Source organism: Coturnix japonica, chromosome 1 (assembly GCF_054131305.1).
Source record: "Coturnix japonica strain WE chromosome 1, WE-NBRP24, whole genome shotgun sequence".
NCBI lineage: Eukaryota > Metazoa > Chordata > Aves > Galliformes > Phasianidae > Coturnix > Coturnix japonica.
This window is the reverse complement of record NC_140663.1, coordinates 64,882,392-64,905,114: the sequence shown is the minus strand read 5'-3', so window position 1 is coordinate 64,905,114 and position 22,723 is coordinate 64,882,392. Positions and strand designations below refer to the sequence as shown.

The 22,723-nt window shown below is 40.8% G+C and overlaps 1 protein-coding gene across 14 annotated transcripts in view; it reads right to left on the bottom strand.

Moving 5' to 3' along the window:
- Positions 1–22,723, bottom strand: part of EPS8 (EGFR pathway substrate 8, signaling adaptor) — a 129,249-nt gene that overhangs the window by 76,019 nt on the left and 30,507 nt on the right. The window contains exon 1 of one of the 14 annotated variants that reach the window (XM_085543460.1): positions 9,575–10,841. The exons of 10 other annotated variants lie outside the window; for them this stretch is intronic. The gene's annotated coding sequence lies outside the window, so the exon portion shown is untranslated. Of the gene's footprint in view, positions 1–6,441; positions 6,741–9,569; positions 10,842–22,723 lie in introns of those variants that run through there. 3 more of the 14 variants (XM_085543443.1, XM_085543439.1, XM_085543407.1) reach the window with 3 other exon arrangements.

Genomic DNA, 22,723 nt, shown 5'->3' with positions numbered 1-22,723 from the left:
GAACCTTCAGGCAAGTTTTGGTACACAACAAAATAATCCAAGCCAAGTTCTCTCGAATGTGTGGCTTTTTATGACTTAAGCTGCCACTCAAGCTAGGTGAAGGGAGATCTCCTCTCTTCTGCAAGCTCTTCCCCCACAGGCTTAACTTCTTGCACTTACCTATCGCTATTACTATCTGCTCTTCTTCAGCCTGATAATAAAGGCAGCTGTTTGGGTTTCTCAGATATGTGCAACATGAGGCTTAGTTCCAGGAAAGGTATTAGCAGGCAGGTGACAGTACTGCAGGCTTCTAATTCATCTTGATGCAATTGGAGGCATAGGATGCCTTCCTTTGGTATGGGAGAAAGTGTTTTTAAACACTCCTGTTAACACGTATGGACACTAACAGTGCAACATACACTCACATATCTTTGACTCCAAATACATGCAATTCAGAAACAGTTCCAGTAAATGAAATACCATTACATGAATTCCATGTAAAGGGTTATAAATAAATGGGTATTAACAAGGGAAGCACACTCACTTTACCAAAGGTATCCCTCCCAGGGCAGGTTAGGGATTATCTCCAACTGCCACATTCTACCTTTCAGAAACACTTTGCATCTCACCTCTTTCACACCTCCTAAATCACTAAGCTTAGCACATCCTTCACCACAGGAGGTAGGTTGTGCTTCACTGTTTCTCATTCAAGACTTTGCAAGCACATGGTCTTGGTGAGCAGACAGGTGTCAGGCTGGTTGTAGAAGCATATCCCTGTATATCCCTGACAGTCTAGTAATAGCATGTGGTTCCCTTTTGTTTCCCAAGGAATCACTGCAACTTTTTTTGTTTGTTTGTTTTGTTTTGTTTTTTGTTGTTGTTGTTGCCAGTTCTTATGACTCATGTGAAAGACAGAGAAGCAGACTTTCAGAGTGTATCAACAGATGTTTCCTCCATGACTGCTCCCTTGCTTGGGCTTGACAAGTGCAACCTACTAGCACTCCTCTATACCTGCTAGACCAATCTAACATGTAATCAGCTTTTGCACTTGTCTCCACTCTCATCACATATTCATATGGTACAATGAAGAAGGACACTGAAGATGTTTCATCAATTGGTCAATTTCCACAAACATGCACTGAGATATTTGGTCCTGTCCTAAAAACAGCAATGTCTGGGCACCAAATTACCTAGGCAGTTATGCTGGTGCTCATTGTGCCAGCTAGGTAACTTAGCCTGAATCTTACAAATTTAGCACACAGCCAACCTAGCATGTTAAGTGTTAAGAATATCAACACTTTTACCACCGTACCCCACTTTACCTCTATGTCAACTCCCTAGGTAGCAACTTGTATTTCTGTGGCAAAGGAGGGGTTAAGCAAGAGAAGAAAAAAGTGAAAATAAGATAATGAAGGAATGTGTCACATACAGAGTAAGAATCCCTTCAATTCTATCTCTGTGGACTTTAAAAGTTGTTACATCTGCATTCCATTCTTCCAATCAACAGCCATATTCTGCTTTCTGAAATGATTATGAGTAAAGCTTTGTAGGGCTTTGTGTTTGTTAAGACAGAACATCAGAACATTCTTGCTTTTCATTACTTAATGCAGCTAAGAATTTGGGTACTTTCCTACTGTCCCCTAGGGAATGAAAGAGAAAGGAAGGTGCTGGAAAACACTTCTTTTGGTCCTGAAGTTCCGTTCCCCATTTTCACCCAGGAATCACTGCCATGAGCTGGCCTTCAGATGCTTCCTCTAGAGAAGAGGCAACATCCCTGCAAGGGACTGGAGGGGCTGCACGGTTCATGTGCACACTGCAGAGGAGCTTCTGCTAATGTGGTGTAAAGCTTAAGAGTCTTCAGCTCCCCAAGAAAAACATCTCCTTGGTTGTCTGAAGGCTTCATGTAAGCATTTTCAATCTTGAAACAGGAAAAAGCAAAACCTTCTAAAATTTAACTCATTCTCACCAAACAAGTTGTCTGGGGGAATAACCACAGAGTGTGCATAGGCACTCTGGACACTGCAAACAGATTGCACTGTGTGTATTCACTTGGGTAAGCTCTTATTATAGGATCATGTCATGGAATGTCTTCAGTTGGAAGGCACCACAGAGATCACATGGTTGCCAACCAATACGTCAGGCTGCCCAGGGCCCGATTCAACCTCACCTTCAGCATCTATTGATTCAGTTTATCCACTGGTCAACCCTCATTTTGTCTACTTTTTTAAAAAAGTAATATTAAATTATAAAAAGAAAGAATTCTAATTCACAAGCAGTTTGATAGTGTCAGATTTTTCAAGCACTGGTTAGTACAAACAGAATTAAAATGCATTTAAGCTCAGCTGCAAACGGATTTTGGTAGATGCTATCAACTCAGGTAGCAAAACAAATAACAGTATTTTTCTAGGCTAACCCTGATGTTTGGACAGGTGTCTGAGATTTATAGGACATGATGGTTACTGAAGTATTCACATCTGGGCATTAGAGCTGTCACCAACTTATAATACATTTCCCTTCCTCCTGATTTGGATTAAAAAACACCACCAAAATATCCACTCTCACATATCAAATTTTCCCCTTGACTGAGCACAGAAGTGAATAACCTGGCTGTTTTTTTTCCTTCCAACTCAAAACACATAAGTGATTAACAGCACACTGCACTTTGATACAGTGCTGAAAGGAGTTCTCTCCCTGTGAAGAAAAGACAGACCTTCCGTTTCTTTTTATGAGCAAAGAAAAAAGAAGGAAAAAAAAAGAAGAGATGGAAGAAAAAAGGAAGTTCTCTGAGGAGAAAGGGTGCATTTACTTGTGTTTCTCCATGCCCCTTTCATCACAACTTAAATTTGCATACCCTGTTTTTCCTGAGAAAAGATCTGGTGACTGGAAAACCAGTACTGATAAATAGAGGAGAAAAAAAAAAGAAAAGAAAAAAAAAAAGTGTTTAAAACAGAAAAACTATTAAGGTTGAAGCCTTATTCATAAGGATCTCCACTCAATCCTGCTCCTAGAGAGACTGCTAAGAGCCAGACCTCCTCAGCCCCCTTCCTTTTGCCTTTAGCTCCACACTTTCATTTATACAGTTCCCACTTTCCCGGCTCTCGAGTACCATTGGCAGACTGAAAGACAGCAAACACAAACTGCAAGAGGGGAAGCACAATGGGGAGGGGAATGTTAGCTCACTGCCACCTGTGGCAATAATTAAACAGTTAAGTGACAGTGACCTATGATCATAAGTTTACCATTCAAGGGGTCAAAAAAATGAACGTTTCTTCTTGTATATACTATTTTAAATCCCATATTTTTCTTCCTCTGTTTCAGTATAAACCAGCTCTGCTAAGTGACTGCAGCCCATCACAAAGGCTTTGCCTCCAAGCTCAATTAATTATGCAGTGTAATTGCCAAACATTGCCCCTACCACCAGTTTTCTCTTTTTATACTGAAGTACAGCTTAATTCTCAAGCCATTTCTATGCATTTTAGGTAATTTATATATTTTTGGGAGCTACCAACTATGTGAACCTAGATACGCTCCATCCACTTGACCAGCTCAGGCAGGAAGAAGTTGCTGATGGTAGAGGCGTAACTGCTGAGACCTGTGATGGGGCAGGATTTTTAAAAACCTAAGCAGGAGCAGATGGATGGCAGCACCAGCTTACATGCTCTATAAACACTCAGTTTTAGGGGGCTGTAAAAGCAATGAATCCCTACCACGTCCCTGAAGAGTCCTGCGAAATAATCTATTTCTTTATTGCGTATTGCAAAGGTACGGTATTACCTTTTTCATTTTAAGTGGGCTACTTTGGAATGGAACAAATACCAAATATAGACCTTTTACTAAAACACGTAGTAACAGAAACCAGGTATAATTGCTGAAACATTTGCTCCAGTAAATCCTTGTGCTTCATTGGTCTTTGTTTTAAGACTGCTTTTGTAATCCTTGCAAACTAAAATACTTTGGAACAAAGACGCCCATAATAAAGAAGCAAAACATGGAGTGGCATCCCTATGGCACACCCTCTTAACAGCATCTCCAAAAGCAGCCTGCTCTTTTCCAGACCTACAGATACCATCGCCAAAAGCCTCTCTTTTTCAGTGTTTTATAACTAAAATACAACAAGTTGATTATTAAATCCAGCTTTTGCGGCTTCATACTCATTAAAAGTCATTTAAGCTTCCTGAGTTTAAAGTGAGAATTCTTCAACATCACACACCAATATAAATCTCAGAACAGACTGTTACAAAAAGGATCTTTGCTGCAGTTTAATCTGATGAACTCTAAGTAGTATTTCTCCTTTGCACTAGCAGAAATCATAAAATAATTTAAAAATAGAGAGGACTTGACATTTTCAGGAAAGGAGATGGTGTACAGTGCTGCAGAGAAGGGGACATGTAGGAAACTGAGGTACAGAGTATTCCAAAGGCAGAACAGCACTCAGTGTTGCATTGAGGTAGTCATCATTGCTGTGAGGCTGCTTGTTGTCAGCTGTGTGCAACTTCTGCTCTGAATTCATGCTAAAAGGCATGAATCCACTGTCAGAGATAGAGGTGCTGCAACTGGGAATCCTTTGCCATGACTCAGTATGCACAGCACATCACTCCACAGATTCAGGGCATTTTAAAAATACACAGAAAAAAAAAAAAAAAAAAAGAAGATTAAAATTCCCTCAAAAACATCAACCGGGGTTGTTTGCTAACAAATACATTTACTGATATGCTAAAGCATACAGTCGTTTATCCTACTGAACACAAATATTGTATGAGAAAATACTGAGGCATCAAAATTAAACATACCAGATTGTATAAAGCAGAATCAGAAACGCCAAAATCAGGAGAAGGTCACAAAGCACAGTTTTTAGTCCCCAAAAAATTGAGAGGACATTTAGGCCAATTTACAAATTTTAAGGAAAAAAATTGAAGTTAGACTAACAAAACTTTAATCTGAAGTGAAAAGCCCAATTTGTGTATTTAAAACACTTGTTATCGGTACCAGCTCCTCTTTTTCAATTAAAGCCTCAGATTTCAGAGTTAGTGAGTTTTTAAATTCAGAATTCAAACTTCTAAAATATTCAACTGCCTACATACAATGTCCAAAAGACACATCACACTATGGCAATATTTTTTGCAACATCACATAAACAATAGGAAAAAAAACACATCATGAAAAGAAGACCATGAAGGAAACTCTTCAATTTCCTGTTCTGAACCAGATTTTGAGTATAAGCAGTTGGAGAATGGAGCTGCTTCTGCTGCATCACAGTATTTATTGCTGGGACTGGCTGAACACTGGAGAGGAAAAAGTTATAGCTGCTTGTGCAAGCACCAGGACTGCAGAGCAAAGGATAGGCTAGCTGCACCATTATTACTCACTGAGTTATTTCTTAGCAATTTTTATAAACATGGAATATGTGGTCAAACCACTCCTTAATTACATGACTAATTCCAAAGGTCAAACATTAATATCCAACAGCACACTGACAACTGAAGACCAAGAGCACTGCTTCTCACAAACTGAGATGTGAAACTGGTCAAAATGTACTCAGAAAAAAAGAAAGAAAAAAAATAAATCTAAAATAACTACTTTATACGAGGGCTAACATCGTAACAGTAGAGGAGTAATGCAGCTCAGACAGCTCCTGACTTCTCACAGGCTGACACCAGGTGGTGGAAGGTTTCTAATCAGCTCACCTGTCTCCCAGGAAAAGGAAAGTAAGTGCCTGGGAGCATCCCTCTGTCTGTCTGCCATCCATACAGCCTTGTTAGTCATGGGATCAGCCTTTTACCCAGACCAGGCTGCTGCCATTTTCACCACCAGCAGGACCAAAGCAGGCGACAGCACAGGCGTGGCCCCACGCTCTCACCAGTGAGTCACTGCCGGGTGACAGACACCACCGAGCACAAAGGCAGCCTCAAAACCTGAATGTCTTCCTACAGGTAACAAAAGGAAGCTGCCCCATCACAAAGCCCAACCTACCACTTCTCCAAAGCTGAACATGATTTTCTCTGATCCTTTCAAAGGCAACCTTTCTTGCTGTCTTCTTTGGCAATTCAGCTGTGTGAGAACAAAGCTACAGTTGGCAGCTGTTTCCAGTGCTTCCCCTACTATGAGCAGCAGGGGTATAGAATACAGCCCTCAGAGTTCAACAGGAGAACTTAAACAAATACACACCATGACTTTCAGCTTTCTCAGATCCAAAAAGACCCAGTCAAACATGGTGCGATTACAGACAGGTGGATGCAGCTATAATCCTCTCTCTCCAGTGCACAAGATCAAAGTGTTCATAAAACCTGGAGAGAGTTTCTATGATTGGAATACAGCAAAATAAAGACTGAACAAGGTATCATAAGTTTCCTTGGACTTAGGTCTTTCATATTGCTCAAGAATGTACTGATATAGAAAGAAAGGAAACAAAACAAAACAAAACCACTTACTGGAAAAGCAAGAATTAATCAGAAGCAAACATACCTGCATCCACTGCAACTTACTTCCTGCTCTAGGACAAGGAGCCCCTTCCTTGTCACTATGGGATGGGCTGCCGTCTGCTTCCTACTTTTAAGCCCCTGATCCTCTTCTTAAGTGACGTTGCTGGAGACAAGCAGGCGAGCTGCCAGCTTGGAACCACAAGATGAGTCCTGACTCACCGTGCTCCTGCCCTGTGCCAGGAGTTGCTAGTCCTCAGCACCACCTTTAGGAAGCCCAGATAGATGCAAAATGCTCTGCCTTGCAGGCATTGCAAGGTTTCAAATGACAGCATGAGAGAAAAAGAAGTGTTTTGTTTGTTTCTCTCAGCTCAAATTAACAAAGCAGATAGCAGGTGACAAAGGGCGTTGGTTGAGTACTGCCAAAGGGATGGGTGAAAGTCATCACGTTCTGTAATTAAACCACAAAGAAATTCTTAGACTCAAAGTCATCTTTCACAGCAAAATGAAACTAAGTATCTGCAAATGATGGGGACAGAGAACACCTGAGGCCTTGTGTCAAGAGACTGAGCCTTTGTAACTGGCACAGTACCTCTGTGCTTCCCACACTTCTCCTGCACTCCTTCTTCTGAGTAGCAAAGGTGCATCTGAAGTATTTTGCCCCTTCCTTTCTCTGCAAGAGAAGCAAAGCTGACACCAACATCATGGTGTATCTCCTGGCTCCATGGGGAGGATTTGTGTGCTGCAGTAAGTGCAGCAACACTCACAGAAATGAATGAGAGATGGCCACTGCAAGAACATGGACCTGACATGGTCCCGCACCCACTCCCACCCTTCTGTAGTTTCAGAAAGCTCATGGCCTACAGCTACACAGGCCCTCCTGAAAAAAGCTCCTCACCCCTCCTCCCAGATTCATATCTATCTTCAGTGTCCATTGGCAGACCTAAATCTTAAGAAAAGTTTACAACCGAAACCAGTGACTTCACTAAGTCAATAAGACAAGATTTGAATGATCTGTTAGGTTCACTAAAAACCCCTCAGAGATAAGGCTCTGCTCCTTCTTACTTCCCTGTCAGTACCACAGACTCTTGATTTGCTCCCTGTTGAAGACAAAGTTGCTCCTACAACAATTGTCATGTGTGCCATAGACACAGCTGAACAAAAGTGCCACCACCACTTCAGAACTTCTAGACCAAAGGCAATACCACTCAGTACCACTTTAGAGGTGTCCCAATCCCACATACACACATAATTCCTATAAAGAATATAATAATAATAAATAAAAATAAATATTAAAGTTAACCACAGCTCTAGAAAAATGTCACATCCTTCCCTTCAGAGCTGGATTCACAGCGGACCCTCTCTAACTCATATCTCTGCATCTCATTTTCCCAACCTGTAAAAGCAGGATTGCTCCCACTTGTTCTCACCACGGGCTGACATTTGAGCTCCTCTACCAATGGTTAGGACGACACAAGGTGAAATTCAGTATGAAAGCATTTTATTTTAGTGTTTAGTATGTAATTCCCTCAAAAAGGGAATTCTTCAGTACTTCAAAACAAACTCAGTTTGTATCCAAATGATATATCTACCATAAAATATATATATATATATATGTAACTCAATCAGATTTCAGCCAAGTTCTTTCCTTTGATACAAACAAAAAGAGTATTCCACTGTAGCATCTGCTTGAAAGTCTACATGTCACTGTCACGCCTCTACTAAGTGCTGAAAGATGTTAGAAGCAACTTGCTTCACTACTTAAGGGGAAAAAAATCCAAGCAATTAAAAAGGAAATTCTTAGGATTAAGGCCGCATACTCACAGCTTACATTTTCATCATCTGAAAAGTGACATTAATGCTTTAAGCTCTCCCAAAGTCATATTTTGCAAGATGCTTCGCTGACAATAAGTTATATATAGTCAAAAGGCTAACAGTCTGATGTTATCAATGGTGTATGACATGTAGCCATTTTTTGTTACATACTTTGACCAGGGATAGCTGATTCCAAAATAGCAAATAATTAATTCTCTCATAGCTAATAATAGGCTCTTTCAGAGCTCCACCTCAAATAAAAATACTTTAAACATACAGTCAGGAGTCACCCACACTCGGAAGCTGCTTGACTTCTCCCCTGAATGACAAAGAACTTTGCGTATCAGCAAAAGGGTGCCTTCTTAAGAGTTAGTTATTGTGTGAAGTACCTCACTGAGTATTCAGAGGGCGTTAACCAGAAGTTCCTTCACTTAATAAGTAAACATTTACCTTGTTTCTGTGTAACATCTATTCATTGTGTTATAATGTTACAGCTGTGAATACCATTATAAAAGGGGAGAGGAGAAGAAAAGCCCTGCTGCTCAAAGAGGCAATATTAGTTTATCTGAAGGAATCATGAATTTAGCATTAAACAAACTTTAAATCACTGCACGTTTCAAAGCAAAGAACTTAGTTTAACAAGGCAAGAATCTAGGTAATTAATGCAATCATCTCAAAAGCCCTAAGACCAAGGTCAGTTTTATTCTGCTGTAGATAATACAAATAATAAGGGCTTTTAAAAGGCACACATGTGCACTAACCTATTGCCTTTCTGTAAGAATGCAACTCTTAAGAATAAAGTCTGTACCCCAAAAAATAAAGTGATGAAAAATTCAAAGCAGGACAGAAACTGAATTCTCATTGAAATGAATGCAACATGCAGGATTACATTTTCCAGACTGCTTTGAAGAATCCCAATGCACGTACACTTGAACACAGCTGATAGTGCAAACTGTGCCCACAAACTCACTACCATTTTGTGCTGGCATCCCGTAGCATTTCAGCCACACTCATTAGACCCCCACTCAGCTTATCAAAGAGATTTCCTACAGCGATTTTCTGAAGTATTAGGAGCATAATCCCTGCAGCTTCCTATGTATCACAAAGTTCATCTCACGATTACTGCCCACTGCACAGGGGGCTCCTTTATTTCAGCAGCAACTGCACCACATAACACTCATGTATCGAGCCATCCAAAGCACCAAGCAATAGGCTGAGCATTCCTTGGAAGTGAAAGAAACATGAGATGCACATACCCAAAGCTCAGCTTTGCCAGACAACCCAGGTTCTCCACACAACTCCAGGAAATAAAAGGGGAAACAAAAGGGCTGGTTAAAAAAAATCTTGCAAACTACTGACCTCACCTGAGTGATTCTGAGGAAAAGCCCAGAGCAGACAGCAGCTGTTCATATCCAACGTGAAGTGTCAGAACAGCAATAGATTGATTTCAAGGACTCCTCCTACTTCACATAATCTTCAAAACAAGCTATAAGCAGTGCCTGGAAGGTGTGGCTGATTTTGCTGATTCAATAATGGGTTTCTTTGCCAGCAAAGAAAGGAAATGAGCCCAAGTAAGAGATAGTGGAGAGAGTGATCCCACACACGCACACAGATGGAGCATGCAGAAGTGCAGAAAGAAGGAACTAAGCAGGGGGAGGGAACAGGGGATGGGGACTGTGGCTTACAGCTGCTTGAGTAACTACATTTGCCATACCAATAGCAAATAAAGGATTTTCTGATAAACATGTTTTTAAGTAATGGGAAAAAATATATCTCTGTGTGTGGTGATGAGAGTCACTCTAAACACCTACAATGATGGAACTGAGGGATACTTCTATTTTTTTCATATAATGCAATCATTAAACATTGAATTTGTTTAAAATTGGAAAATGCTTTTCTAAATGTACCCACAATAGGAAAGTGTTCTGCTTTGTATTTAAGAAAATGTGAGTAACAATAACAACTAAGCAGAAAGAGCTCTAATCTGAATTTCTTTGAGTCTCTTCCAAACAAGAATAAGATGAAATAGTTTAGCACCTGTGGATTTTCTTTACATACATACAGAAAATACTAGTAACAACTACACAAAAAAATCTCCTACACAAGAAGGAAAAGTCAACAGCTTTATTTAAATGAGAAAAAAATACAGCATAGGGAGCATATAAATAGGAAGGGGAATGACTGTTTACAAGAGTGGATAGTGAAGGGGGATATGGTTTAAAACTGAGACAGGGGAGATTTAGGTTAGATATTAGGAGGAAGTTTTTCACACAGAGGGTGGTGACACACAGGAACAGGTTGCCCAAGGAGGTTGTGTATGCCCCAGCCCTGGAGGCATTCAAGGCCAGGCTGGATGTGGCTCTGGGCAGCCTGGTCTGGTGGTTGGCAACCTTGCACATAGCAGGGGGCTTGAAACTAGATGGTTATTGTGGTCCTTTTAAACACAGGCCATTCTACGATTATGAATGTGTGAGATCACCCTTGCAACACACAACCACAGCAATTCAAGGTTTGGATCAATTTGCTTTAATATTTTCTGTCTGATAGCAGCCAATAGTTGATAACTGACCACATCATAAGGTGGTTGATTCCTGTGACATTTACTAAAATGTCAGGCTGAGAAAATACCTTCTGAAATCAGTGAGGGATCAACATGAAAACTGAAGAATGATTCTCTGACTGTTTAAAAAATGAAATCTTCAACTGGGGTTTACAGATGAGGGCTATAAAACTGTGCAGGTGTAGGAGTGCCTTGCCAGCACTCTGAACTTTACTCTTGCTTTTCTCAGAAGGAACTTTTTTTTTTCCTTATTTGCTCTACAGACCACATTTTTCTGCATTTCACCTCTATTACATTAATCATTAGTGTAACCAGCTGCACACAGAACCATAGGTATTGGAAGGGACCTCAAAGATATCAAGTTCAACCCCCTGCTAAAGCAGGTTCCCTACAGTAGGTTACTCAGGAAAGCATGCAGAGAAGGAGACAACACAACCTCTCTGGGAAGCCTGTTCCAGTGCTGTCACCCTCAAAGAGAAGAATTTCTTCTGCATGTTTGTACGGAACTTCCTGTGTTCAATTTGGGCCTGGTGCCCCCTATTCTGTCACTGCACACCACTGAAAGGAGCCTGGTCTCACCCCTTTAACCTCCTCACTTTAGATAATCTCCACACTGAACAGTCCCAGCTTTAAAAGCCTTCCCTTATAAAGAAATGCTCCAGTCCCCTAATCATCTTTGTGGCCCTCCACTGGACTCTCTCTAGAAGATCACTATATTTTCTGAACCAAGGAGCCCAGAACTGGACGCAGTACTGCAGATCTGGCCTCACAAGAGAAGAGTAGAGGGGAAGGATCGCCTCCCTCCGAGTAGACAGGAGCTGAAGTTCACATGTTTCCGAGGATCTCACGAACACATAATTCCACTTAATGCCATTTGATAGGATCTTATGACTAAGATATCATCTGAATCAGACCTCTATGTAACAGGGATTTAGTCCACAAAGATAACAGCTTTCCCTTGCATTAAATGCTTTTTGGTTCCAGAAGACAAAGCACAGGCACAGCACCACGTTATGCACCATAACTTACTTATGATATGGTAGCAAAGGCTCTTGGTTGAACCATAGAAAGGATGCTGAAAGGGACAAAATCAGATGTTATTAGAAGCTTGGTGATAAGCACAGTGCCTTGCCACAAACCCAGCTTCAAACTGAGCAGCCACAGAAGCCAGAACTGCAGGCTTGCTTTGATGTAACCTCAGTGCAACAGAGAAGTGAAATTTAAATTATGCCAGCAAGAAAACAGCTATTCTGTGAAATCACGAAGTATGATTCACCCACCCGTGCCCTGCCTTCCTGACTAGTTTGTATCTCTGGATGAGCAACTGTAAGGAGAGGAGTAGCACAAGCACATATGGCTACGGCTCAGTACTTTGCTGATTCAGGCCGCCCTGCAAACCCAAAGCAGTCATCCCAGCAAAAAAATCAGCCTACAAAGAACTGTTCTTATTTCATATTGCCCAGTGATACCTCACATAGTGCAACTTTATCACACCAGTGGTGAAGATGAAAGTAAATCGGCTTAATGTACATTTAGTATTTAATTTGGGGTACTTATAAATGTATCCCTTAGCTCACTGCCCCTTGTAATCCTGTTTTTAATGGTAGATGACAGACTACTATATGGTTACAGAGGACACTATGGGGTGCTTTCAGGGAAAACTGTAAGTCAATAAATAACAAAGAGCAGGTTTTAAGATCTTTTTCCTTCTAAACACATATTCCCAGATTCAGTATAAAACACTAAGAAACTCTGCTCACCAAAGCATTGACAAAGAAGAAAAGAAAGAAAAAAGGAAAAGGTAAATGGTAAATTCTTTTAGAAACCCAAGTTATGGGCTGCATTAAGAAGAAATCCTGTAGGTAAAGATACGGACAACAGTAGATTACATAAACACATTGAGTTTCACATATTCACCATACAGACAGTTCTTTCGCCTACCATTTAGAAATACATAAATAAAATGGAAAAAATTTCTACTTCCTTCCACTGAAGCTGTAATAACTGCAGTATAAACTGAGGCACCATGATAAAGCCTCTATCAGACTATCTACTAAGACTGTACTACAAGACAATTGGGTTCCTGGCAGTTTCAACATTTTGCTCCCCTATCTCTATCAGATCGACTATCGCTGTTTCAAACCTTCTTCAAGTACTGCAGCAATTAACAGAGATAACAAAACTCTTCAGGTGGTACTGCCTGTACATTACTTTCCAGGAACAAAATAGCCCTGCATAACTGATAAAAAATAAGCCAGGTGCTGTAATTTTATTTGCAACTATTCAAGGCCCATATAATGCAGAAGAAACTTCAAGTTTTACGCAGCACTAATGATGTTGCTCATGTTACTAATTCACCTCGGAGATGTAAAAATTACACATTCAGTCAGCCACAGGTATTGACAAAAATCCATTATTCATCACACGCATGAGAAACTAATGACACAGAAGACATAAACACCAATCAGCGTTTCCGCTTAAGGCATATCACAGTACTGAAATACTGATTTTTTTTTCATTTTATTTTTAGAAAGGGTTGTAAAAGCCTAAGGAACAGAGGCAACATAAACAAATAAAAACCAACACTTTATCCTATTTATCGGTACAGTCTAGACAACATATCTAGGCATTTCATTCCTAATCCTCTCAGACAGCTCTGCTGCCTCTCCAAATACCCACCCAGCAGGCTCGGTATGCACTGCCTCTGCTTTTCCATGTTGCAGGAAAATGCTGTGTTTAACCCCATGAGTTTAAGCAGGAAGTGAAACAGTTTTCCTTCCTCCTATCCTACCAAATCCCTTCATTCAGGCCCAGCTTGTAAAGCCTGAAAAGCCAAAGTCAGAAGGCAGTAGGTTCCCCAGAACTGCTAGCAGCCCAGCCAACCCCAGCAGTTTGCTCAGGAAGGTTTTTTTGAACTGCTCTGGCTCAGTGGATATATGGAAGGACACCTATTTGTCCATGGGCTTGCAGAATCAGGTCTTTCACTTGCTGACTGGGGCACAGCTTGTACTCCTTGCTAGGTTAAACGGCGAAGGACTGAATGCTTGCTCTTTGCCTGCAGCTAATTTGCAGATACTTAATGTTTAAAATCCAGAGTGGGCGGTTCAAATGAGTGCCGGATCTTAATGACTGTATTTTCACACCACTAAGTATTTTAAAGGAAGATAACAAGCCATTGTCAGCTCCAAAGCAATTGCATTCCCCAACTAAGTTCTCTGATTAAGCACAGGCAGAAAAAAAACAATGTACTTCAAGGAAAAATAAAAGAGCATGTATTGACTCCTTCTGCCAGCCATATTTTCTTAACATAAGCCAACATCAATCAATCTCTTCACTCAGTGTGCAATTCACACCATCTCCATGCAGAACACGTTAATGAGTCTTCATCTAGAAAAAAGAAAACCATCTGAATTTTTCAGGTGCTCCGCAATAAGAAGCTCTTCCAAACAGGGTGCCCTTTTCTCCATATTGAATAAGAAGTTGCAAGACTCTCCTTGCAATGTATGACAAGGGACACATTTCAAAAATACTGCTCTAAAATCAACTGATATAAAATGCACACTTATGAATCAGCCTGAGTGCTTTGTCGTATTGCTGTTATTTTGTTGGGGGTTTTTTTTGTCCTTCTCTATTCTTCTGCCAGTGCTGAATTTAGTGTTAATTAAAGCGTTGATTTGGCACTTCCCCTAAGGATGCAGCAGTGAGGCAGCTGCGTCATTGTGTCCAGTGAAGCTCAGAGACTGCAACGGTGAAACAGAGAACAGGCATCTCGTACCAGAATCTCCAGACTTAACCCACCACATGAGGCCTCCTGTGAGTGTGGGTCTGTCATTGGACAACATTTATCCAGCTCTGCTGGACAACAGACCCAGCAGCTGGAGATTATACCAAAGCCCTGAGCCTAGGAATACTGTAGGGCCTTCGTATTACAAAACAGGAGTTTTTTTCAGTGAGAAAAGAGGTTATCCCTCATAAAATGAAATGAAAATTATATACTCTGCTAATCATGAGGCATTTTGTGGTGAATAAGCTTCTGTTGGCAACAAATGCTTTTCCCAAAGAACTATTCACATACCATAGCACAAGCTCAGTCCTCCCATTATAAACTGGGTGAGGAAGAAACAGGGCAGAAGGAAGACATCAGAAGTTATCTGTAGATAAAACCAGTGGGCTGCAGTCCAAGCTGGGTTTCGTACACACTATGCAATTTACTAATACCATTATTAAGGACTGAAGCTTTTACATACAGCTATGAGAACAGCGGATGATCATTATAAGTTAGTCCATGACCATTAATTACTCTCAAATGTTGCAGTAAATGCATTTTGCAAAGCAGCCTCAGCTGACACGCTTCAGACTCCTCTAAATTCAAACAAAAACAAGAAATGGTGCATGCATGCTGGTGCAAAGAAGAAACATTGTCTCCCTTTTACTGTTTTGCATAAGCCCCTTCCTCTTAAACTGGTTCTCTGGAAGAACATTCATCTGCCCCAATAGAGCACGTGACAGACATTCATCAAAGGGTCAGGATTAAACAACAGGCAGCAAGCACCGCATACAGCTTCTGGAAAGCTAATTATGGTACATCTGCCCACTAGTTTATACAACCTGCAACTGAACGCTTATCTGTATATCAGTGTAGAAGTACTGCTTTGCAGCCACTTAGCTCTCTTTTCTAAAGGCTGCAGCAAAGCACAGCAGAAAAAACCTCAAGGGTATTCCAGAGCCCACCTCAGGGCCCTGTTGGGTTTCCCCTCCTCCTTTTGGCAAACAGCATCCTGATACTGGTGTAACCAAGTCTCCTGACAATCTGAAATTCACACTTTAAAGAACCCACTGGCAGATGGATTAGATTTAAAGGATGACAACGAACAGCTGCTGCTGATCACAGGCTTGTAAAGTGAACCCATTCATCACAAAATAATTCAAAAGAATGAACCAAAATGGAACAAATGAATTTGAAGAAGTATGGGAGGTGCAATAAAGTTTCAATTGGTAATATATAAATACTGTGCTGCTATTCATTTATTTCTGTGAATGCTGGTTCTACTCTTTTAGTGGCTTTCTTAATTTCTTAAGACTCTCAGAAAGCCAGAGCGGAGTTTCTATAATGTATTAGAAGACAGAATTAAGTATCTCCTCAGTAAAGGTGGTTTTTAACTAAGTGAGCCACTAGAAGGAGCTGACTGTGTTTAACTCACGCTGGTGAAAGAAACAACACAACAAGTTTCAAAACACTGCTGGAAGAATAGGTTACAGGGTGCTCTCAACCACCATGAAGTTCCATTGAGTCTGCATGAGGCCATGTGCTCTGCCTTCTCTGACATCCCTTTCAGAACTACAAAGAGGCCTCTGCTTCTGAGAAGTCTTTATCTTCCTCTGTGATCCTTTGCCGTTAGGAACAAGCTTCAGTAAGGAACAAGGGAGATTTCAAAGTACTTGGACTCAGTGATACTCATGGGATCCTTCCAATTCAGGATATTCTACGATTCTAGTTAGTTCTGCAAACAGAATCACCAAGCACGATTGTTCCTATTTAAGAGACAGGTAGCTGACACAGAACTGAGTAATACATACCTCATTTATTTTTAATTCAGAGATTATGCAGCAAAACTAGACATTTTAACTTTGCTGTGTTTGTTATGCCCCCCAGATCATTCCCAGGTGACTCAGTTTTTCCCAGTCACTTCCTAAAAGTTATGCTAAGAGCAGCTTCACCAACACTGGGAACAAGGGCAATACACAGGGAAGGAAATTCTCCAAGAGCTGCCTCAGGTGAGAACTCATTCTTCCCAGCTCTACTGAGTTTCCTCGTGGGTGAAAATACACGGGTCTGAGAACAGGGATTACATTTTACTGAAAAACATTTCTGTATAATATATATATAGTATAAATGTGGAAAAAAAATATTCCAAGACCTTTGCTGAGACAATTTTTACCTACAAGTGATATTTATAACACCTTCAAAGCAACTCAAACTATACTTGTAACAGTGTGACATCATTAAAACTTTAAAGCACGTCTAATATAAAATTATTGTATATATCTTACAATTCTCAGACACTTTTATATCAGTACCTAGTTGTTACAGCAGATTTTTATATTGTCTTTTCTGAACTGAAGTAAATTTACTATTGCAGAGCACCTTAGTGTATTTCCTTCCTTGCTATCCTTCGTTGTGCCCAAGCATAAAGGTAACACGGCTCAGTGTCACCAGCTCACACAAATGAAGCATGCATGCTGCCCTGCCACCACCCCACCTATGTGAGATGGGATAGAAGTAAATACAAGGCACTGGTCACTAGGTTAAGGATCCACTGATGTCTAGCTCTAAGACAACAGCTTGGTTGTTTAACTCATCCTAGGGGGCAGAGGACAGTTGCCTGAAAGCACACACTCTTTGCCATATCAAAGGGCAGCCTGGTTTCACACACACACATTAAGGCCTGTGTGCTCCCTTGCTTGCACACCCCCTGTAGAGGCCACCACAGCCTCCCAAAACAGAGCCACCTCCAAGGGCCTTGGAGGAGAGGAAGGAGGAGAGGTGGTAGGAGAGAGGAGGAAGGGTGCTCTCTACCTGCACCTCGTGGCGGGTTGGCTTCCTTTTGTTTCTATAGAATCGGATCTCATTTGCTAATTTAATTTCCAGCCATGTGGCATGCACACCCAGAGCAGGGAACGGAATTAACTACGCATTAAAGTGTAGACATCTTTTAAAGATCCAGTTACAAGAACCAGGAAAGAGCCAGCTCATGCTCAGCCCCTCCTTGCTGCATAGCTGCGTCAATGTCACTTACACATACCCACCAGCACCTCACCTTCCCTGTGCACTACACATAGCTGCTGTATTATAAAATAAACACTCCACCTGTAAGCAAAACCCAAACCTGTTTAACTACCACTTCTTCCCTTTGCCTCCTTCCCACCACTCCTTTTCTTCACATCCAAAGTCCACAGGGACTTTGGAGGACCCCTTACTCTGGGTAAGGTTAGGAAAATCTGACTTAGGCAATAAAAATAACTGTATGTAAACTCAGCACAAACAAAAAGCGGAGCATCTCCCATCTCAATGAGCCTAAAAAGAAGCACACTAAAACTACTCCCTAAGTTACTGGAGGAAGGAGATGATGATCATTTCAGAACCTTCTGAATGATAAACCATAAGGAAAAACACTGCCTGCGATGACAAGCTGCTGGTATCCAAAGAGCAGCATGGCTCTCACGCATGACACCAATCTTCCGCCTGCAGCACAGGACACATGAGCAGCAGCAACCTCACCATATGCAACGATGGCACTCACAATGCCCACATTAATCTATTTCTCAAAAGGCAAATCCCCCATGTGAGCAGCCAGGCCTTGAATACACTGATGGGAGAGTGCCCTCCTTATCATCAGGAATCAAAGATCGGGTAACCACATGATTTGAAACACAGGGGACCAAAGGGAAAATAAATATCCACACCCATAATAGATATCAGGATTTTTATTTTTAGAGCAAAAAATAAAGGTGATATAAAAGTGATTGGCACAGTTAACAGGAGGGTAGATGTCATTTACTCCCACCAAGAATAAAGTTCTATTTTGCTATGCTGAAGTAATCAGAAATACTCACCTAGCTTCAGTGACTCCACAGAGCTAAGCAAAATACATACTAACAAAAGAGTGTTCTGATTTGTTCAAATGAACTGCTTAGGCTAATATTTTCTCAGGTTTCAAAACATTCATTGATAGCTGACCATTAGCAGCTTGCAGGCTGATGGGGATACGCAGTTTCTGCTTCAATGTTTCAGCACCTCAGATATACAACAATCAGCACCTCTGGTGAAATGGGGAATGAGATTTGTTTACCTGATTCTGCAATTTGTTTTGGCCAATCACCTGCAAATACCACTGCTCTGACACCAAAGGATGCACGGAACTAAGAAAAAAGCATTATCAATTCAAATAACAAAAAAAAAAAAAAAAAAAAAAGTACAAGAGAATTCAGATTGTAGGCAAAGATTAAAATTGCAATTTCAGAAGAGCACACTGTGTTTTCAGGTTGAAGAACAGGACTGAGAGAGTGTTAAAGCAAAACACAAAACAGTTTAAGCCCAAGTGCAGGACACTCACCACATACGCTGCAATTCAAGATCTACACCCACTGTAGTACTACAGCTCTCAGGAAAGGAAAGAACTGCATTTGAACTCAGACACATTTCTTATGTGTAGTCCCAGGCAAACCTATCCAATTGGATGTACCCGTAGCACAAGGTGATTTACGTCACAGTGTAATCACTACTTGACGTGATAAGCAGGCGTTGGCTGACATGATCTTTATTTGTGCAGTGAGTCTTCATTGCACCTTCCCGATGGTGTTGATTTTCAAAAGAGGTCGCTCCACACCGAGATGCTTTCCCAACTCTGTCATAGGGGAGCAAAGGTTTTTGCCTTCTTCCACATTCTGGTACTCAGGCTTGGGAAACTGACTGAGAAACATGACAGCCAGCAATTGTACTCAAATATGGCACCTTCCCTACCAAGACATACTTCCACTGAGCTGTGGGAGAGTATTGTTGTTCTACATCAAGTGATTAGGCTTCTATAACATTTGTGGTCTCTAACCTCTAATAACTGAAACTATGTATAGGTTAAAAAATTCAATGACTACCCTGCTTTCTCAATTTCTAGGCAACCAGAAAGTCAATTGCAATAATTTCAAAAACTTTTCTCTTAAAGATTGCCAGAGTTAGTGCTGAAGTTGTTGTATTATTTAAGCTCTGGGGTTCAGAGCTCTGGAGCAGTGTCAGGCAACTGTGTACACCTTAAGTGGTTCCCAAGACAGCAGCTGCTATACTCGCACTGAAGCAGGAGGAACAGCAGTAGTGAACGAGGGAAACATGAGGACACACACCTTGCAACTTGCAAAATTACACTGGATACTTTACAATAGCACAAAATCTGTTTTTTCACCTTTCCCTTAATTAAAACCTAGACTGGTTTAATAAACCAGTGGACCTTGAAATAATGTAACTGAGTTCCTTGTTCTTACTTCATCTCCACCAGCATGAAGTCAGAATTACGCTGATCATTTTTCAGGCCAGAGTAATTTTCAAAATTCTTCCACTTATCAAACCAGAATGCAGTTGTGCACCAACCACCAGGTTTTTGTCCAAACGTTACTGTATGGGAAACTGGAAATCACAGCCTGAACCTCCGATTAATCAGCTGAGGTGAGTGTCAGGTCAGCTGTGGGAGCACAGGTGAAAGTAATTTAGCTTTGCTCCCGGAAGGGGTGGAGCTCGACTCCACCTCCTCTAGACATCATTGAAGGGCTGACAGTAAGTAGTAAGGCAGCATCTCTTGGAGATTGCTGCTTGGTGGAGATTGCCTTAGTGTTTCCCAGCAGACTGAAGGCTTCCATACGAGTGAGTTTTTGCTGTAAGTAACCTTTTGGATATTTTCTACCATCTTTACATTACTGTCACTGTACAGTTCCAAAAAGCACTCTTAACAACATGGCAAAAATCCGAAGTTCTCAGTCAAGAGTTCATGGCATACTTCCCTTTCCGTATTTGGTCCTACAAGCGGCACCTTCTGTGTTCTCAAGATGACTTCAGGCAATTTTGCTCAAAGCACCAATCTTCAAATGTGACAATCACAAGAAGATTCAATAATTAATACCGAGCTATATCACACTGATGCTTTAATGAGACCATGCTCATATACAGTGTCTGCTCTATCCCAGAGTTCTCTGAGACATTTAAATGGTTAGCAGTAGCTAAGGGTGCACACGTTTTTATTAATAGTCAGTGTGTGTTTTGCAGACCAGGCTGTGTCTCATCAATAATTCCTTGGTGCAACACTCCTGGGAAGGCAGCAGTCAGCCCAGCATGACAGTGTCTTAAATAAAGAAGAGTGTTAAAAGGTGCAAGGCAGAACTCCACACATTTGCTGTCAAAGACTCACAGTGCTTCAGCTGCTGAAAGAAGCAGATTGCCATTGTTTTATATATAAAAATCACAGATGGGGGAAACCGACTGGAAACCACCTTCCCCTCAAAAAGAAATTGCTAGCTATTATCTTTCACAGAGAGGGTACATCTAGTATTGAACTGCAGACAGGATCACGCTTCAGAGGTCAAAACAGGTATAGTCTTTTCTTTACAAAGCATCTTCAAAAGGAAGCTGGGGATGAAGTTTGTCTGTGCACAGCCATACAGATTTAAACAGGAAAAAATCCCCCCTTTCCCCCCCCCCCCCCCCAAAAAAAAAAAAAAACACTGACCAACCCACGCACTTATATAAAAGGCCTTGGAGAGTTTCCTTTTCTATTCAGCTGGAAAGGGAGTGAACACGCTCACACACACACTCTCATTTTTAATCATCTTCATGCTGACAGCAGCCAGTCACTACATCTGTTATCAGAGCCCCACAGCTTGCATTTTCAGGCTGTGAAGCACTAAGACACAAGGTATGAAATCTCCTCTGATTAAAAAGGTACAGTGATAGTGCCTGGTATGTCACACCAATTGCTATGGATTTGAAGCTTGGCCTCATCAGGATGATACTTATTTGGTGGAGGGAGGGGAAAAACAAATCCAGAAATACACAGACTAATAGTAAGGATTTCCTAAGATTAACCAGCAGTCTGGCTCAGGCTCATTTTCTCATCAGCCCACTCCTAGGGAAAAAAAACAAGCCAAAAAGACAAGCATTTGCTTCCAGAAATTTAGAGTTAGTAAAAGGTACCTGTTGTTAAAGAGAGAGGGAGAGAGAAGCTGCATAATGTGCAGTTACAGATCATGTGCAGAAGCAGCTCAGTGAGCGCTTCTGGGGTACCTGAGGAAGGAGGATGCAGGAAAGCCAAGATGAAAGGTAGAGGAAGGAGAGGACAAATTTCAGTTCTTATTTATTCATTTTGGTTTTTATTTATTCATTTCTTTTTGGAGCTGACAGTTATGGTTCTCTCCCATTTTCTCCATGAAATTATGCCATCTCCAACACTTTCTTCCAAACTGGTTACACGTACAAATCATTCCTTGCTTTGTAGGTTTCTCCATCGCAAGGTTCTGAACAGTCTTTCAAATTTTAACAAACTTGCCCTTACAGTTGTATTTTCTTACCAGTTATTCTCTTTGGGACATCATTGCAGAGTTATCCCAATTCTATGCGAGTTTCCATCTCCCCTCCCTTATAGGGTCATCTCTATAGTGATGTTTTCCATTTTAAGCTAAACTCAATTATGAATAATTGAAATGTACAGATCAATTTGATATAGCAACAGAGAGCACAGAATTAGAAAGGAGCAGCAGCAAGTCAATTCAGTAACAGGGCAGGCAGCAACAGGTCAATTCAGTCAATCTGAATTGATCCATTAGTTGCACATTAACACATAAAGTCATATATTTAGCTAGCTTACGTACTGAACTTTATCAAGCTGCTTACTAACATGTAGTGAGGGTTTATCTGCCAGCCACCTAATTCTGTAAAGAGCTTAAAATTCAGAAATGTTAAAGAAAGCTAGGCAATTCATGCCTTGCAAAACCTATTCAATATGCAACCCAGAGGGAAAAGGGATATAGTCAAAACTTACCTCTAAGCCAAACAGGTTCATACACAAAGCTCTAAGACAAGAGAATAGAATTCTATTCCCTTTTAGGAGGATATTATCTACATATATATTTAAATATAGACAGATGCATACACAGATATATGTGTATATATATAGATAGATAGATATACCTACAAAAGCATGTATGTAAGAAAGAGGTAAATTGCATATCTTCTTGAATGGATATATGCCATGTCACATCTATTCCCTCATCCCACAAGCATCTATAAAAATACATACACAAATATGTATACAAGTAAGAAAAATGGCAGTCTGCGTCTCTTATAATTTATTATCCCAGCAGCATCTTACTCAGAATTTAATTAGTCTAAATAGTTGAAGAACAATTAAAGAATTCT